The following is a 15696-nucleotide window of genomic DNA, read 5'->3' as shown; positions in this document are numbered from 1 at the left end:
AGTAGACTGCTGACAAAACAAACACACCCCTCCACCTCTCTCAAAACACCACCTGTCTCTCTCTCTCACTCTTCCACCCCCATCCTCCTTCTGTCTGTCTCTCTCTCTGTCTGGCCCTTTGAATCTCTCTCTCTCTCTCTCTCTATCTCTCTCTCTCTCTCTCTCTCTCTCCAAATCCCTCTCCTCTCTCTCTATATATATCCCTCTCCTCTCTCTCTCTCTCTCTCTCTCTCTCTATATATATATATATATCCCTCTCCTCTCTCTCTCTCTCTCTCTCTCTCTCTCTCTCTCTATATCCCTCTCTCTCTCTCTCTCTCCCCCCCCCCCCCCCCCCCCCCCATCATCCCTCCATCCTCCACCTGTCTCATCTGCTCCCCTCCCTGGTCTGGAATGTGGAAATCCAAGCCCTCTTGCCCCCCCCAAATGGCTCCTTGGTGACCTTCCGCATAGTTCCCGATGGCTCCTGGTTGGCTCCAGAATGGCTGCTCCAAGGCCCCAGCACGGCAGAGCTCCTGTACTGTGTTGCCTTAGTAACCGATGGCTCCTGGTTGGCTCCAGAATGGCTCCTCCAAGGCCCCAGCACGGCAGAGCTCCTGTACTGTGTTGCCTTAGTAACCGATGGCTCCTGGTTGGCTCCAGAATGGCTCCTCCAAGGCCCCAGCACGGCAAAGCTCCTGTACTGTGTTGCCGTAGTAACCGATGGCTCCTGGTTGGCTCCAGAATGGCTCCTCCAAGGCCCCAGCACGACAGAGCTCCTGTACTGTGTTGCCGTAGTAACAGCTGGTATCTTTACTCTCTCCTGTGTCGTGGTAATAAACCGGTTCCCATTTGATCGCTAGCTTCTTTTTTTTTTTAGATGATAAATAAAAAGATACAACGATAGGTGTGCTCTCGATGCTCTTGATGGCTGTAGCATGCTAGCTAGCTGCAGAGATCAACAACTCTGTATTAGCAGGGAGCTAATACGACCGTTACATTTAGAGTATGCTAGCTAACTGCAGAGAACAACAACTCTGTATTAGCAGGGAGCTAATACGATCGTTACATTTAGAATATGCTAGCTAACTGCAGAGATCAACAACTCTGTATTAGCAGGGAGCTAATATACATTTAGAGTATGCTAGCTAACTGCAGAGATCAACAACTCTGTATTAGCAGGGAGCTAATACGATCGTTACATTTAGAATATGCTAGCTAGCTGCAGAGAACAACAACTCTGTATTAGCAGGGAGCTAATATACATTTAGAGTATGCTAGCTAACTGCAGAGGTCAACAACTCTGTATTAGCAGGGAGCTAATATACATTTAGAGTATGCTAGCTAACTGCAGAGATCAACAACTCTGTAATAGCAGGGAGCTAATATACATTTAGAGCGTGCTAGCTAGCTGCAGAGATCAACAACTCTGTATTAGCAGGGAGCTAATACGATCGTTACATTTAGAATATGCTAGCTAGCTGCAGAGAACAACAACTCTGTATTAGCAGGGAGCTAATATACATTTAGAGTATGCTAGCTAGCTGCAGAGAACAACAACTCTGTAATAGCAGGGAGCTAATATGACCGACAGCCCTACTGCCTACAGCCCTACTGCCCTACTGCCCTACTGCCCTACATCCCTACTGCCTACTGCCCTACTGCCTACAGCCCTACAGCCCTACTGCCTACAGCCCTACTGCCTACAGCCCTACAGCCCTACTGCCTACAGCCCTACTGCCTACAGCCCTACAGCCCTACTGCCTACAGCCCTACTGCCTACAGCCCTACTGCCTACAGCCCTACAGCCCTACTGCCTACAGCCCTACTGCCTACAGCCCTACAGCCCTACTGCCTACAGCCCTACTGCCTACAGCCCTACTGCCTACAGCCCTACAGCCCTACTGCCTACAGCCCTACTGCCTACAGCCCTACAGCCCTACTGCCTACAGCCCTACTGCCTACAGCCCTACAGCCCTACTGCCTACAGCCCTACTGCCTACAGCCCTACAGCCCTACTGCCTTACTGCCTACAGCCCTACAGCCCTACTGCCTAAAGCCCTACTGCCTTAAGCCCTGCTGCTCTACAGCCCTACTGCCTGCAGCCATGATTCCTACAGGCCTACAGCCCTACTGCCTACAGCCTACAGCCCTACTGCCTACAGCCCTACTGCCCTACTGCCTACAGCCCTACTGCCTACAGCCCTACAGCCCTACTGCCTGCAGCCCTACAGCCCTACTTCTCTGTTGATAGCTGTGTGCTACTGGCTTAGGGGCTGGACCTCTCCTCTCCTCTCCTCTCCTCTCCTCTCCTCTCCTCTCCTCTCCTCTCCTCTCCTCTCCTCTCCTCTCCCCTGCCCTCCTCTCCCCTCCCCTCCCCTCCCCTCCCTTCCCTTCCCTTCCCTTCCCTTCCCTTCCCTTCCCTTCCCTTCCCTTCCCTTCCCTTCCCTTCCCTTCTCTTCTCTTCTCTTCTCTTCTCTTCTCTTCTCTTCTCTTCTCTTCTCTTCTCTTCTCTTCTCTTCTCTTCTCTTCTCTTCTCTTCTCTTCTCTTCTCTTCTCTTCTCTTCTCTTCTCTTCTCTTCTCTTCTCTTCTCTTCTCTTCTCTTCTCTTCTCTTCTCTTCTCTTCTCTTCTCTTGTCTTGTCTTGTCTTGTCTTGTCTTGTCTTGTCTTGTCTTGTCTTGTCTTGTCTTGTCTTGTCTTGTCTTGTCTTGTCTTGTCTTGTCTTGTCTTGTCTTGTCTTGTCTTGTCTTGTCTTGTCTTGTCTTGTCTTGTCTTGTCTTGTCTTGTCTTGTCTTGTCTTCCCTTCCCTTCCCTTCCCTTCCCTTCCCTTCCCTTCCCTTCCCTTCCCTTCCCTTCCCTTCCCTTCCCTTCCCTTCCCTTCCCTTCCCTTCCCTTCTCCTCTCCTCTCCTCTCCTCTCCTGGGTGGAGGGAGTCTTGGTGTAAGAGGTTTCCCCTGGTTGCAGTCTGTCTCATACAAAGGCAGTGAAATATACATCCATCAGATATATTATTGAACGATAGGAGAGACAGAAAGAAAATGAGAGAGGGGGAGAGGGAGAAGAGAAGAGGAGAGAGAGAGGGGGAGAGAGGGAGAAGAGAAGAGGAGAGAGAGAGGGGAGAGAGAGAGGGGACAGAGAGGGAGAAGGGGAGCGAGAGAGAGAGGGAGAAGGGGAGCGAGAGAGAGGGAGAAGGGGTAGAGAGAGAGAGGGGACAGAGAGGGAGAAGAGAAGAGGAGAGAGAGGGGGGAGAGAGGGAGAAGAGGAGCGAGAGAGAAGGGGTAGAGAGAGAGAGGGGGAGAGAGAGGGAGAAGGGGGGAGAAGGGGTAGAGAGAGAGAGAGAGAGAGATAGAGAAGGGGTAGAAATATATAGAGAGAGTGGGTGGGTGGAAGCCAGTTTCATCTCTCTGCACGCTCAAATAATAATATGAATGATGATATTTTAAGAAACATGAAGAGAGAAGAAAGGAGAGGAGAGGAGGGCGATAGGGAAATGAAAGGAGAGGAGGGTGACATAGAAATGAGAGGAGAAGAGAGGAGAGGAGAGGGGAGGCGAGGAGAGGAGAGGAGAGGAGAGGAGAGGAGAGTGATACAGAAATGAGAGGAGAGGAGAGGAGAGGAGAGGAGAGGAGAGGAGAGGAGAGGAGAGGAGAGGAGAGTGATACAGAAATGAGAAGAGGAGAGGAGAGGAGAGTGATACAGAAATGAGAAGAGGAAAGGAGAGGAGAGGAGAGGAGAGGAGAGGAGAGGAGAGGAGAGGAGAGGATTAGAGGAGAGGATAAGAGGAGAGGAGAGGAGAGTGATACAGAAATGAGAAGAGGAGATAAGAAGAGAGGAGAGGAGAGGAGAGGAGAGTGATACAGAAATGAGAGGAGAGGAGAGGAGAGGAGAGGAGAGGAGAGGAGAGGAGAAGAGGAGAGGATGAGAGGAGAGGAGAGGAGAAGAGGAGAGGATAAGAGGAGAGGAGAGGAGAGGAGAGGAGAGGAGAGGAGAGTGATACAGAAATGAGAAGAGGAGATAAGAGTAGAGGATAAGAGGAGAGGAGAGGAGAGGAGAGGAGAGGAGAGGAGAGGAGGGGAGAGGAGAGGAGAGGAGAGGAGAGGAGAGGAGAGGAGAGGATAAGAGGAGAGGAGAGTGATACAGAAATGAGAAGAGGAGATAAGAGTAGAGGATAAGAGGAGAGGAGAGGAGAGGAGAGGAGAGGAGAGGAGAGGAGAGGAGAGGAGAGGAGAGGAGAGGAGAGGATAAGAGGAGAGGAGAGTGATACAGAAATGAGAAGAGGAGATAAGAGGAGAGGAGAGGATTAGAGGAGAGGATAAGAGGAGAGGAGAGGAGAGGAGAGGAGAGGAGAGGAGAGGAGAGGAGAGGAGAGGAGAGGAGAGGAGAGGAGAGGAGAGTGATACAGAAATGAGAAGAGGAGATAAGAGGAGAGTAGAGGAGAAGATTTTTATTTTTTATTTTTTTATTTCACCTTTATTTAACCAGGTAGGCTAGTTGAGAACAAGTTCTCATTTACAACTGCGACCTGGCCAAGTTAAAGCATAGCAGTGTGAACAGACAACACAGAGTTACACATGGAGTAAACAATTAACAAGTCAATAACACAGTAGAAAAAAGGGGAGTCTATATATACATTGTGTGCAAAAGGCATGAGGAGGTAGGCGAATAATTACAATTTTGCAGATTAACACTGGAGTGATAAATTATCAGATGGTCATGTACAGGTAGAGACTATGTACAGCTGCAGCGATTGGTTAGCTGCTCAGATAGAAGATGTTTGAAGTTGTTGAGGGAGATAAAAGTCTCCAACTTCAGCGATTTTTGCAATTCGTTCCAGTCACAGGCAGCAGAGAACTGGAAGAGGAGAGATAAGAGGATAAGAGGAGAGGAGAGGAGAGGAGAGGAGAGGAGAGGAGAGGAGAGGAGAGGAGATGAGAGGAGAGGAGAGGAGAGGAGAGGAGAGTGATAGAGAAATGAGAGGAGAGGAGAGGAGAGGATAAGAGAGGAGAGGAGAGGAGAGGAGAGTGATACAGAAATGAGAGGAGAGGAGAGGAGAGGAGAGGAGAGGAGAGCGATACAGAAATGAGAGGAGAGGAGGGCAGAGGAGGGCAGAGGAGAGGAGAGGAGAGGAGAGGAGAGGAGAGGAGAGGAGAGGAGAGTGATACAGAAATGAGAGGAGAGGAGGGCAGAGGAGGGCAGAGGAGAGGAGAGGAGAGGAGAGGAGAGGAGAAGAGAGGAGAGGAGAGGAGAGGAGAGGAGAGGAGAGGAGAGGAGAGGAGAGGAGAGGAGAGGAGAGTGATAGAGAAATGAGAGGAGAGGAGAGGAGAGGATAAGAGAGGAGAGGAGAGGAGAGGAGAGTGATACAGAAATGAGAGGAGAGGAGAGGAGAGGAGAGGAGAGGAGAGCGATACAGAAATGAGAGGAGAGGAGGGCAGAGGAGGGCAGAGGAGAGGAGAGGAGAGGAGAGGAGAGGAGAGGAGAGGAGAGGAGAGTGATACAGAAATGAGAGGAGAGGAGGGCAGAGGAGGGCAGAGGAGAGGAGAGGAGAGGAGAGGAGAGGAGAGGAGAGGAGAGGAGAGGAGAGGAGAGGAGAGGAGAGGAGAGGAGAGGAGAGGAGGGTGATACAGAAATGAGAGGAGGGTGATACAGAAATGAGAGGAGGGTGATACACCCAAGACAGAGATATACAGGGAGTTATTCACAATCCTTGTTATACAGGACAGAGCTGTACAGGAAGTTATTCACAATCCCTGTTATAGAGGACAGAGCTGTACAGGAAGTTATTCACAATCCCTGTTATAGAGGACAGAGATATACAGGAAGTTATTCCCAATCCCTGTTATACAGGACAGAGATACACAGGAAGTTATTCCCAATCCCTGCTATACAGGACAGAGATATACAGGAAGTTATTCCCAATCCTTGTTATACAGGACAGAGCTGTACAGGAAGTTATTCACAATCCTTGTTATAGAGGACAGAGATATACAGGAAGTTATTCCCAATCCTTGTTATACAGGACAGAGATATACAGGAAGTTATTCCCAATCCTTGTTATACAGGACAGAGATATACAGGAAGTTATTCCCAATCCTTGTTATACAGGACAGAGATACACAGGAAGTTATTCCCAATCCCTGCTATACAGGACAGAAATATACAGGAAGTTATTCCCAATCCTTGTTATACAGGACAGAGATGCACAGGAAGTTATTCCCAATCCTTGTTATACAGGACAGAGATATACAGGAAGTTATTCCCAATCCTTGTTATACAGGACAGAGATATACAGGAAGTTATTCCCAATCCTTGTTATACAGGACAGAGATATACAGGAAGTTATTCCCAATCCTAGTTATACAGGACAGAGATACACAGGAAGTTATTCCCAATCCCTGCTATACAGGACAGAGATATACAGGAAGTTATTCCCAATCCTTGTTATTCAGGACAGAGATGCACAGGAAGTTATTCCCAATCCTTGTTATACAGGACAGAGATACACAGGAAGTTATTCCCAATCCTTGTTATACAGGACAGAGATATACAGGAAGTTATTCACAATCATTGTTATAGAGGACAGAGCTGTACAGGAAGTTATTCACAATCCTTCTTATAGAGGACAGAGATATACAGGAAGTTATTCACAATCCTTGTTATACAGGACAGAGATACACAGGAAGTTATTCCCAATCCCTGCTATACAGGACAGAGATATACAGGAAGTTATTCCCAATCCTTGTTATACAGGACAGAGATATACAGGAAGTTATTCCCAATCCTTGTTATACAGGACAGAGATATACAGGAAGTTATTCCCAATCCTTGTTATACAGGACAGAGATATACAGGAAGTTATTCCCAATCCTTGTTATACAGGACAGAGATATACAGGAAGTTATTCCCAATCCTTGTTATACAGGACAGAGATGCACAGGAAGTTATTCAAATCAAATAAATCAAATCAAATCAAATCAAATTTTATTTGTCACATACACATGGTTAGCAGATGTTAATGCGAGTGTAGCGAAATGCTTGTGCTTCTAGTTCCGACAATGCAGTAATAACCAACGAGTAATCTAACTAACAATTCCAAAACTACTGTCTTGTACACAGTGTGAGGGGATAAAGAATATGTACATAAGGATATATGAATGAGTGATGGTACAGAGCAGCATAGGCAGATACAGTAGATGGTATCGAGTACAGTATACACATATGAGATGAGTATGTAAACAAAGTGGCATAGTTAAAGTGGCTAGTGATATATTTACATCATTTCCCATCAATTCCCATTATTAAAGTGGCTGGAGTTGAGTCAGTGTCAGTGTGTTGGCAGCAGCCACTCAATGTTAGTGGTGGCTGTTTAACAGTCTGATAGCCTTGAGATAGAAGCTGTTTTTCAGTCTCTCGGTCCCAGCTTTGATGCACCTGTACTGACCTCGCCTTCTGGATGATAGCGGGGTGAACAGGCAGTGGCTCGGGTGGTTGATGTCCTTGATGATCTTTATGGCCTTCCTGTGACATCGGGTGGTGTAGGTGTCCTGGAGGGCAGGTAGTTTGCCCCCGGTGATGCGTTGTGTACACCTCACTACCCTCTGGAGAGCCTTACGGTTGAGGGCGGAGCAGTTGCCGTACCAGGTGGTGATACAGCCCGCCAGGATGCTCTCGATTGTGCATCTGTAGAAGTTTGTGAGTGCTTTTGGTGACAAGCCGAATTTCTTCAGCCTCCTGAGGTTGAAGAGGCGCTGCTGCGCCTTCTTCACAATGCTGTCTGTGTGAGTGGACCAATTCAGTTTGTCTGTGATGTGTATGCCGAGGAACTTAAAACTTGCTACCCTCTCCACTACTGTTCCATCGATGTGGATAGGGGGGTGTTCCCTCTGCTGTTTCCTGAAGTCCACAATCATCTCCTTAGTTTTGTTGACGTTGAGTGTGAGGTTATTTTCCTGACACCACACTCCGAGGGCCCTCACCTCCTCCCTGTAGGCCGTCTCGTCGTTGTTGGTAATCAAGCCTACCACTGTTGTGTCGTCCGCAAACTTGATGATTGAGTTAGAGGCGTGCGTGGCCACGCAGTCGTGGGTGAACAGGGAGTACAGGAGAGGGCTCAGAACGCACCCTTGTGGGGCCCCAGTGTTGAGGATCAGCGGGGAGGAGATGTTGTTGCCTACCCTCACCACCTGGGGGCGGCCCGTCAGGAAGTCCAGTACCCAGTTGCACAGGGCGGGGTCGAGACCCAGGGTCTCGAGCTTGATGACGAGCTTGGAGGGTACTATGGTGTTGAATGCCGAGCTGTAGTCAATGAACAGCATTCTCACATAGGTATTCCTCTTGTCCAGATGGGTTAGGGCAGTGTGCAGTGTGGTTGAGATTGCATCGTCTGTGGACCTATTTGGGCGGTAAGCAAATTGGAGTGGGTCTAGGGTGTCAGGTAGGGTGGAGGTGATATGGTCCTTGACTAGTCTCTCAAAGCACTTCATGATGACGGAAGTGAGTGCTATGGGGCGGTAGTCGTTTAGCTCAGTTACACCACACTCCGAGGGCCCTCACCTCCTCCCTGTAGGCCGTCTCGTCGTTGTTGGTAATCAAGCCTACCACTGTTGTGTCATCCGCAAACTTGATGATTGAGTTAGAGGCGTGCGTGGCCACGCAGTCGTGGGTGAACAGGGAGTACAGGAGAGGGCTCAGAACGCACCCTTGTGGGGCCCCAGTGTTGAGGATCAGCGGGGAGGAGATGTTGTTGCCTACCCTCACCACCTGGGGGCGGCCCGTCAGGAAGTCCAGTACCCAGTTGCACAGGGCGGGGTCGAGACCCAGGGTCTCGAGCTTGATGACGAGCTTGGAGGGTACTATGGTGTTGAATGCCGAGCTGTAGTCAATGAACAGCATTCTCACATAGGTATTCCTCTTGTCCAGATGGGTTAGGGCAGTGTGCAGTGTGGTTGAGATTGCATCGTCTGTGGACCTATTTGGGCGGTAAGCAAAGGGAAGTTATTCCCAATCCTTGTTATACAGGACAGAGATATACAGGAAGTTATTCCCAATCCCTGCTATACAGGACAGAGATATACAGGAAGTTATTCCCAATCCTTGTTATACAGGACCGAGATATACAGGAAGTTATTCCCAATCCCTGCTATACAGGACAGAGATATACAGGAAGTTATTCCCAATCCTTGTTATACAGGACAGAGATACACAGGAAGTTATTCCCAATCCTTGTTATACATAGCTCATCTGTAAACAGCCCATCCAATCTACCCTCATCCCCATACTGTATTGATTTATTTATCTTGCACCTCAGTATCTCTACTTGCACATTCATCTCCTGCACATTCTACCATTCCAGTGTTTAATTGCTATGTTGTAATTACTTCGCCACCATGGCCTATTTATTGCCTTACCTCTCTTATCTCACCTCATTTGCACATTATATATATATAGATTTTTTTGTACTGTAGAGTAGAGGATTGATTGTATGTTTTGTTTATTCCATGTGAAACTCTGTTGTTGTTGTTGTTTGTGTTGCGCTGCTTTGCTTTATCTTGGTCAGGGTCGCAGATGAAAATGAGAACTTGTTCTCAGCTGGCCGACCTGGTAAAATAAAGGCGAAATCAAAATATATAAATATATACGTAGAGGGGGTCTGGGTGTTGACTAGAGGGGGACTTGGTGCTGATGGAGGTGTTGACTAGAGGGGGTCTTGGTGCTGATGGAGGTGTTGACTAGAGGGGGTCTGGGTGCTGATGGAGGTGTTGTGTAGAGGGGGTCTGGGTGCTGATAGAGGTGTTGTGTAGAGCGGGTCTGGGTGCTGATATAGGTGTTGTGTAGAGGGGGTCTGGGTGCTGATAGAGGTGTTGAGTAGAGGGGTCTGGGTGTTGATAGAGGTGTTGTGTAGAGGTGTTCTGGGTGCTGATATAGGTGTTGTTTAGAGGGGGTCTTGGTGTTGTGTAGAGGGGGTCTGGGTGCTGATAGAGGTGTTGTGTAGAGGGGGTCTGGGTGCTGATAGAGGTGTTGTGTAGAAGGGGTCTGGGTGCTGATAGAGGTGTTGAGTAGAGGGGGTCTGGGTGCTGATAGAGGTGTTGAGTAGAGGGGGTCTGGGGATGATATAGGTGTTGTGTAGAGGGGGTCTGGGTGTTGATAGAGGTGTTGAGTAGAGGGGGTTTTGGTGTTGAGTAGAGGGGATCTGGGTGCTGATAGAGGTGTTGTGTAGAGGGGGTCTGGGTGCTGATAGAGGTGTTGACTAGAGGGGATCTGGGTGTTGAGTAGAGGGGGTCTGGGTGCTGATAGGGGTGTTGTGTAGAGGGGGTCTGGGTGCTGATAGAGGTGTTGAGTAGAGGGGGTCTTGGTGCTGATGGAGGTGTTGTGTAGAGGGGGTCTTGGTGTTGAGTAGAGGGGGTCTTGGTGCTGATATAGGTGTTGTGTAGAGGGAGCCTTGGTGCTGATGGAGGTGTTGACTAGAGGGTGTCTTGGTGCTGATATAGGTGTTGTGTAGAGGGGGTCTGGGTGTTGATAGAGGTGTTGAGTAGAGGGGGTCTGGGTGCTGATAGAGTTGTTGTGTAGAGGGGGTCTGGGTGCTGATAGAGGTGTTGTGTAGAGGGGTCTTGGTGCTGATATAGGTGTTGTGTAGAGGGGGTCTGGGTGTTGTGTAGAGGTGTTGACTAGAGGGGGTCTGGGTGCTGATAGAGGTGTTGACTAGAGGGGGTCTGGGTGCTGATTGAGGTGTTGAGTAGAGGGGGTCTGGGTGCTGATAGAGGTGTTGTGTAGAGGGGGTCTGGGTGCTGATAGAGGTATTGACTAGAGGGGGTCTGGGTGCTGATATAGGTGTTGTGTAGAGGGTGTCTGGGTGCTGATAGAGGTGTTGAGTAGAGGGGGTCTGGGTGCTGATAGAGGTGTTGTGTAGAGGGGGTCTGGGTGCTGATAGAGGTGTTGTGTAGAGGGGGTCTGGGTGCTGATAGAGGTGTTGTGTATAGGGGGTCTGGGTGCTGATAGAGGTGTTGTGTAGAGCGGGTCTGGGTGCTGATATAGGTGTTGTGTAGAGGGGGTCTGGGTGCTGATAGAGGTGTTGAGTAGAGGGGTCTGGGTGCTGATAGAGGTGTTGTGTAGAGGGGGTCTGGGTGCTGATAGAGGTGTTGTGTAGAGGGGGTCTGGGTGCTGATATAGGTGTTGTGTAGAGGGGGTCTGGGTGCTGATAGAGGTGTTGTGTAGAGGGAGGGTCTGGGTGCTGATATTGGTTTTGTTTAGAGGGGGTCTGGGTGCTGATAGAGGGGGTCTGGGTGCTGATAGAGGTGTTGAGTAGAGGGGGTCTGGGTGCTGATAGAGGTGTTGAGTAGAGGGGGTCTTGGTGCTGATAGAGGTGTTGAGTAGAGGGGGTCTGGGTGCTGATAGAGGTGTTGACTAGAGGGGGTCTGGGTGTTGAGTAGAGGGGGTCTGGGGGATGATATAGGTGTTGTGTAGAGGGGGTCTGAGTGTTGATAGAGGTGTTGTGTGGAGGGGGTCTGGGTGCTGATAGAGGTGTTGAGTAGAGGGGGTCTTGGTGCTTATAGAGGTGTTGAGTAGAGGGGGTTTTGGTGTTGTGTAGAGGGGCTCTTGGTGCTGATAGAGGTGTTGTGTAGAGGGGGGCTTGGTGTTGTGTAGAGGGGGTCTGGGTGTTGAGTAGAGGGGGTCTGGGAGCTGATAGAGGTGTTGTGTAGAGGGGATCTTGGTGCTGATAGAGGTGTTGAGTAGAGGGGCTCTTGGTGCTGATCAGTCAGCTGTGTTTCAGTCAGCTGTGTTTCAGTCAGCTGTGTTTCAGTCAGCTGTGTTTCAGTCAGCTGTGTGTCAGTCAGCTGTGTTTCAGTCAGCTGTGTTTCAGTCAGCTGTGTGTCAGTCAGTCAGTCAGCTGTGTGTTTCAGTCAGCTGTGTTTCAGTCAGCTGTGTGTCAATCAGCTGTGTGTCAGTCAGCTGTGTTTCAGTCAGCTGTGTGTCAGTCAGCTGTGTGTCAGTCAGCTGTGTTTCAGTCAGCTGTGTGTCAGTCAGTCAGTCAGCTGTGTGTCAGTCAGCTGTGTGTCAGTCAGCTGTGTGTCAGTCAGCTGTGTGACAGTCAGCTGTGTTTCAGTCAGCTGTGTGTCAGTCAGCTGTGTTTCAGTCAGCTGTTTGACAGTCAGCTGTGTTTCAGTCAGCTGTGTTTCAGTCAGCTGTGTGTCAGTCAGCGTGGTGTTTTAACCCTCTCACCCCTATGGCCTCTTCCTCCTCCTCCTCTTACTCCTTCTCCCCCTCCTCTTCCTCCTCCCTCCTCCACCTCTTCCTCCTCTTCCTCCTCCCTCCTCCCTCCTCTCCCACCTCCTCTTCCTCCTCCCCCTCTCCCTCCTCCTCCTTCACTTCCTCCTCCCCCTCTCCCTCCTCCTCTTCTTCCTCCCTCCTCCTCCTCGTTATTATCTAGTAATGCTCTGGGACCATCTGCTCTCTGCTCTCCCGTTACCTCTCCCCCCCTCTGTGTGTGTGTGTGTGTGTGTGTGTGTGTGTGTGTGTGTGTGTGTGTGTGTGTGTGTGTGTGTGTGTGACCACTCCAAGTGCAGAGAGAGACTCATACCGTATGGTTGACTGTCAGAAGGCATATTGTCACCTCTGTGTAGGCCTGAATGATTGTAGGTCTTAATCTGAATGTTTTTTCGGATGGAGCCAATGCTTTTCTGATGGAGTCCATGGCTCCTCACCAGCAGGGGGTGCAATCACAATGTAATATAGCCTACAGTAATGTCTCCTCACCAGCAGGGGGCGTAATCACCAGGTAATATAGCCTACAGTAATGTCTCCTCACCAGCAGGGGGCATAAACACCAGGTAATATAGCCTACAGTAATGTCTCCTCACCAGCAGGGGGCGTAAACACCAGGTAATATAGCCTACAGTAATGTCTCCTCACCAGCAGGGGGCGTAACCACCAGGTAATATAGCCTACAGTAATGTCTCCTCACCAGCAGGGGGCGTAATCACCAGGTAATATAGCCTGCAGTAATGTCTCCTCGCCAGCAGGGGGCGTAAACACCAGGTAATATAGCCTACAGTAATGTCTCCTCACCAGCAGTGGGAGTAATCATCAGGTTATATAGCCTACAGTAATGTCTCCTCGCCAGCAGGGGGCGTAATCACCAGGTAATATAGCCTACAGTAATGTCTCCTCACCAGCAGGGGGCGTAATCACCAGGTAATATAGCCTGCAGTAATGTCTCCTCGCCAGCAGGGGGCGTAAACACCAGGTAATATAGCCTACAGTAATGTCTCCTCACCAGCAGGGGGCGTAATCACCAGGTAATATAGCCTGCACTAATGTCTCCTCACCAGCAGGGGGCGTAATCACCAGGTAATATAGCCTACAGTAATGTCTCCTCACCAGCAGGGGGAGTAATCATCAGGTAATATAGCCTACAGTAATGTCTCCTCACCAGCAGGGGAGTAATCACCAGGTAATATAGCCTACAGTAATGTCTCCTCAACAGCAGGGGGCGTAATCACCAGGTAATATAGCCTACAGTAATGTCTCCTCACCAGCAGGGGGAGTAATCACCAGGTAATATAGCCTACAGTAATGTCTCCTCACCAGCAGGGGGCGTAATCACCAGCTAATATAGCCTACAGTAATGTCTCCTCACCAGCAGGGGGCGTAACCACCAGGTAATATAGCCTACAGTAATGTCTCCTCACCAGCAGGGGGAGTAATCACCAGGTAATATAGCCTACAGTAATGTCTCCTCACCAGCAGGGGGCGTAACCACCAGGTAATATAGCCTACAGTAATGTCTCCTCACCAGCAGGGGGAGTAATCACCAGGTAATATAGCCTACAGTAATGTCTCCTCTGCGTACCTTTTTCAACACAATCTACAATACATGTCAATCTACATTTCATAAGGAGGGGGAGGTGGGGGGGGGATGAACTCATGTGAGATTCGAAACCTTTGCCACAATCTGTGACAATTACCTATGTGGACCTAGGCGTTTTACACATGAGTTGATCAAATACACGATAGTTGGACGCTTCCGTGAACAAGTCTACCTACGTCGGCCATCTTTGATTGGCTGATCCGGGAACTTGTGCCAGGATATATAAATCAGTGCCACCTGTTGAAGTTAGCATGGTGCTAACGTGTGCCATGTTATCTGATGGGACCAGCTAACATTTAGCGTTCTGATGTTCGCAAGTACGGAACCCCCCATCTTTTGACCGATGCATCTCGTACGGAAAAAGTTGACCTGAGTTGGACTTTTGAGGGACAAAATGGGACAGGTGAAGGACGGTGAGATGGAGAGATGGTTTGTCATGGAGTCCCCTGACTAACAGACAGGTTCATACAGATGTCTGAACTGGGAGAGACCATTACAGCATTACAATTATACAAGAAGACACACCTAAACTGGCATTGAAGTCTAACAAGACCCCCACAATCTTTTTTTTTTATCAATTTCTCTTAGCCAATCATCAGTCATTTGTGTTCAGTGCTGTGCTTGTTGAGTGTCCTTCCCTGTAAGTGTGCTGAAAGTCTGTTGTCAGTTTGTTTACTGTGAAATAGCATTGTAAACTCAGCAAAAAAAGACCCTGTCTTTCAAAGACCCTGTCTATAAAAGATAATTTGTAAAAACCTAAATAACTTCACAGATCTTCATTGTAAAGGGTTTAAACACTGTTTCCCATGCTTGTTCAATGAACCATAAACAATTCATGAACATGCACCTGTGGAACGGTCGTTAAGACACTACCAGCTTACAGACGGTAGGCAATTAAGGTCACAATTATGGTCACAGTTATGAAAACTTAGGACACTAAAGAGGCCTTTCTACCGACTCTGAAAAACACCAAAAGAAAGATGCCCAGGGTTCCTGCTCATCTACGTGAACGTGCCTTAGGCATGCTGCAAGGAGGCATGAGGACTGCAGATGTGGCCAGGGCAATAAATTGCTATTTCCGTTCTGTGAGACACCTAAGACAGTGCTACAGGGAGACAGGATGGACAGCTGACCGTCCTCGCAGTGGCAGACCACGTGTAACAACACCTGCACAGGATCGGTACATCCAAACATCACACCTGCGGGACAGGTACAGGATGGCAACAACAACTGCCCGAGTTACACCAGGAACGCACAATCCCTCCATCAGTGCTCAGGCTGTCCGCAATAGGCTGAGTGAGGCTGGACTGAGGGCTTGTAGGCCTGTCAGGTCCTCACCAGACATCACCGGCAACAACGTCGCCTTCACTGCCTTCGTGCTCTTCACTGACGAGTTGCGGTTTTGTCTCACCAGGGGTGATGGCCGGATTCGCGTTTATCATCGAAGGAATGAGCGTTACACCGAGGCCTGTACTCTGGAGCAGGATCGATTTGGAGGTGGAGGGTCCGTCATGGTCTGGGGCAGTGTGTCACAGCATCATCGGACTGAGCTTGTTGTCATTGCAGGCAATCTCAACGCTGTGCGTTACAGCGAAGACATCCTCCTCCCTCATGCGGTACCCTTCCTGCAGGCTCATCCTGACATGACCCTCCAGCATGGCAATGCCACCAGCCATACTGCTCGTTCCGTGCGTGATTTCCTGCAAGACCGGAATGTCAGTGTTCTGCCATGGCCAGCGAAGAGCCCGGATCTCAATCCCATTGAGCACGTCTGGGACCTGTTGGATCGGAGGGTGAGGGCTAGGGCCATACCCCCAAGAAATATCTGGGATGTTGCAGGTGCCTTGGTGGAAGAG

The sequence above is a fragment of the Oncorhynchus mykiss genome, unplaced genomic scaffold (genome assembly GCF_013265735.2).
Source record: "Oncorhynchus mykiss isolate Arlee unplaced genomic scaffold, USDA_OmykA_1.1 un_scaffold_120, whole genome shotgun sequence".
Lineage (NCBI taxonomy): Eukaryota > Metazoa > Chordata > Actinopteri > Salmoniformes > Salmonidae > Oncorhynchus > Oncorhynchus mykiss.
The sequence above is the reverse complement of the archived record's forward strand: the minus strand, read 5'-3'. Positions refer to the sequence as shown.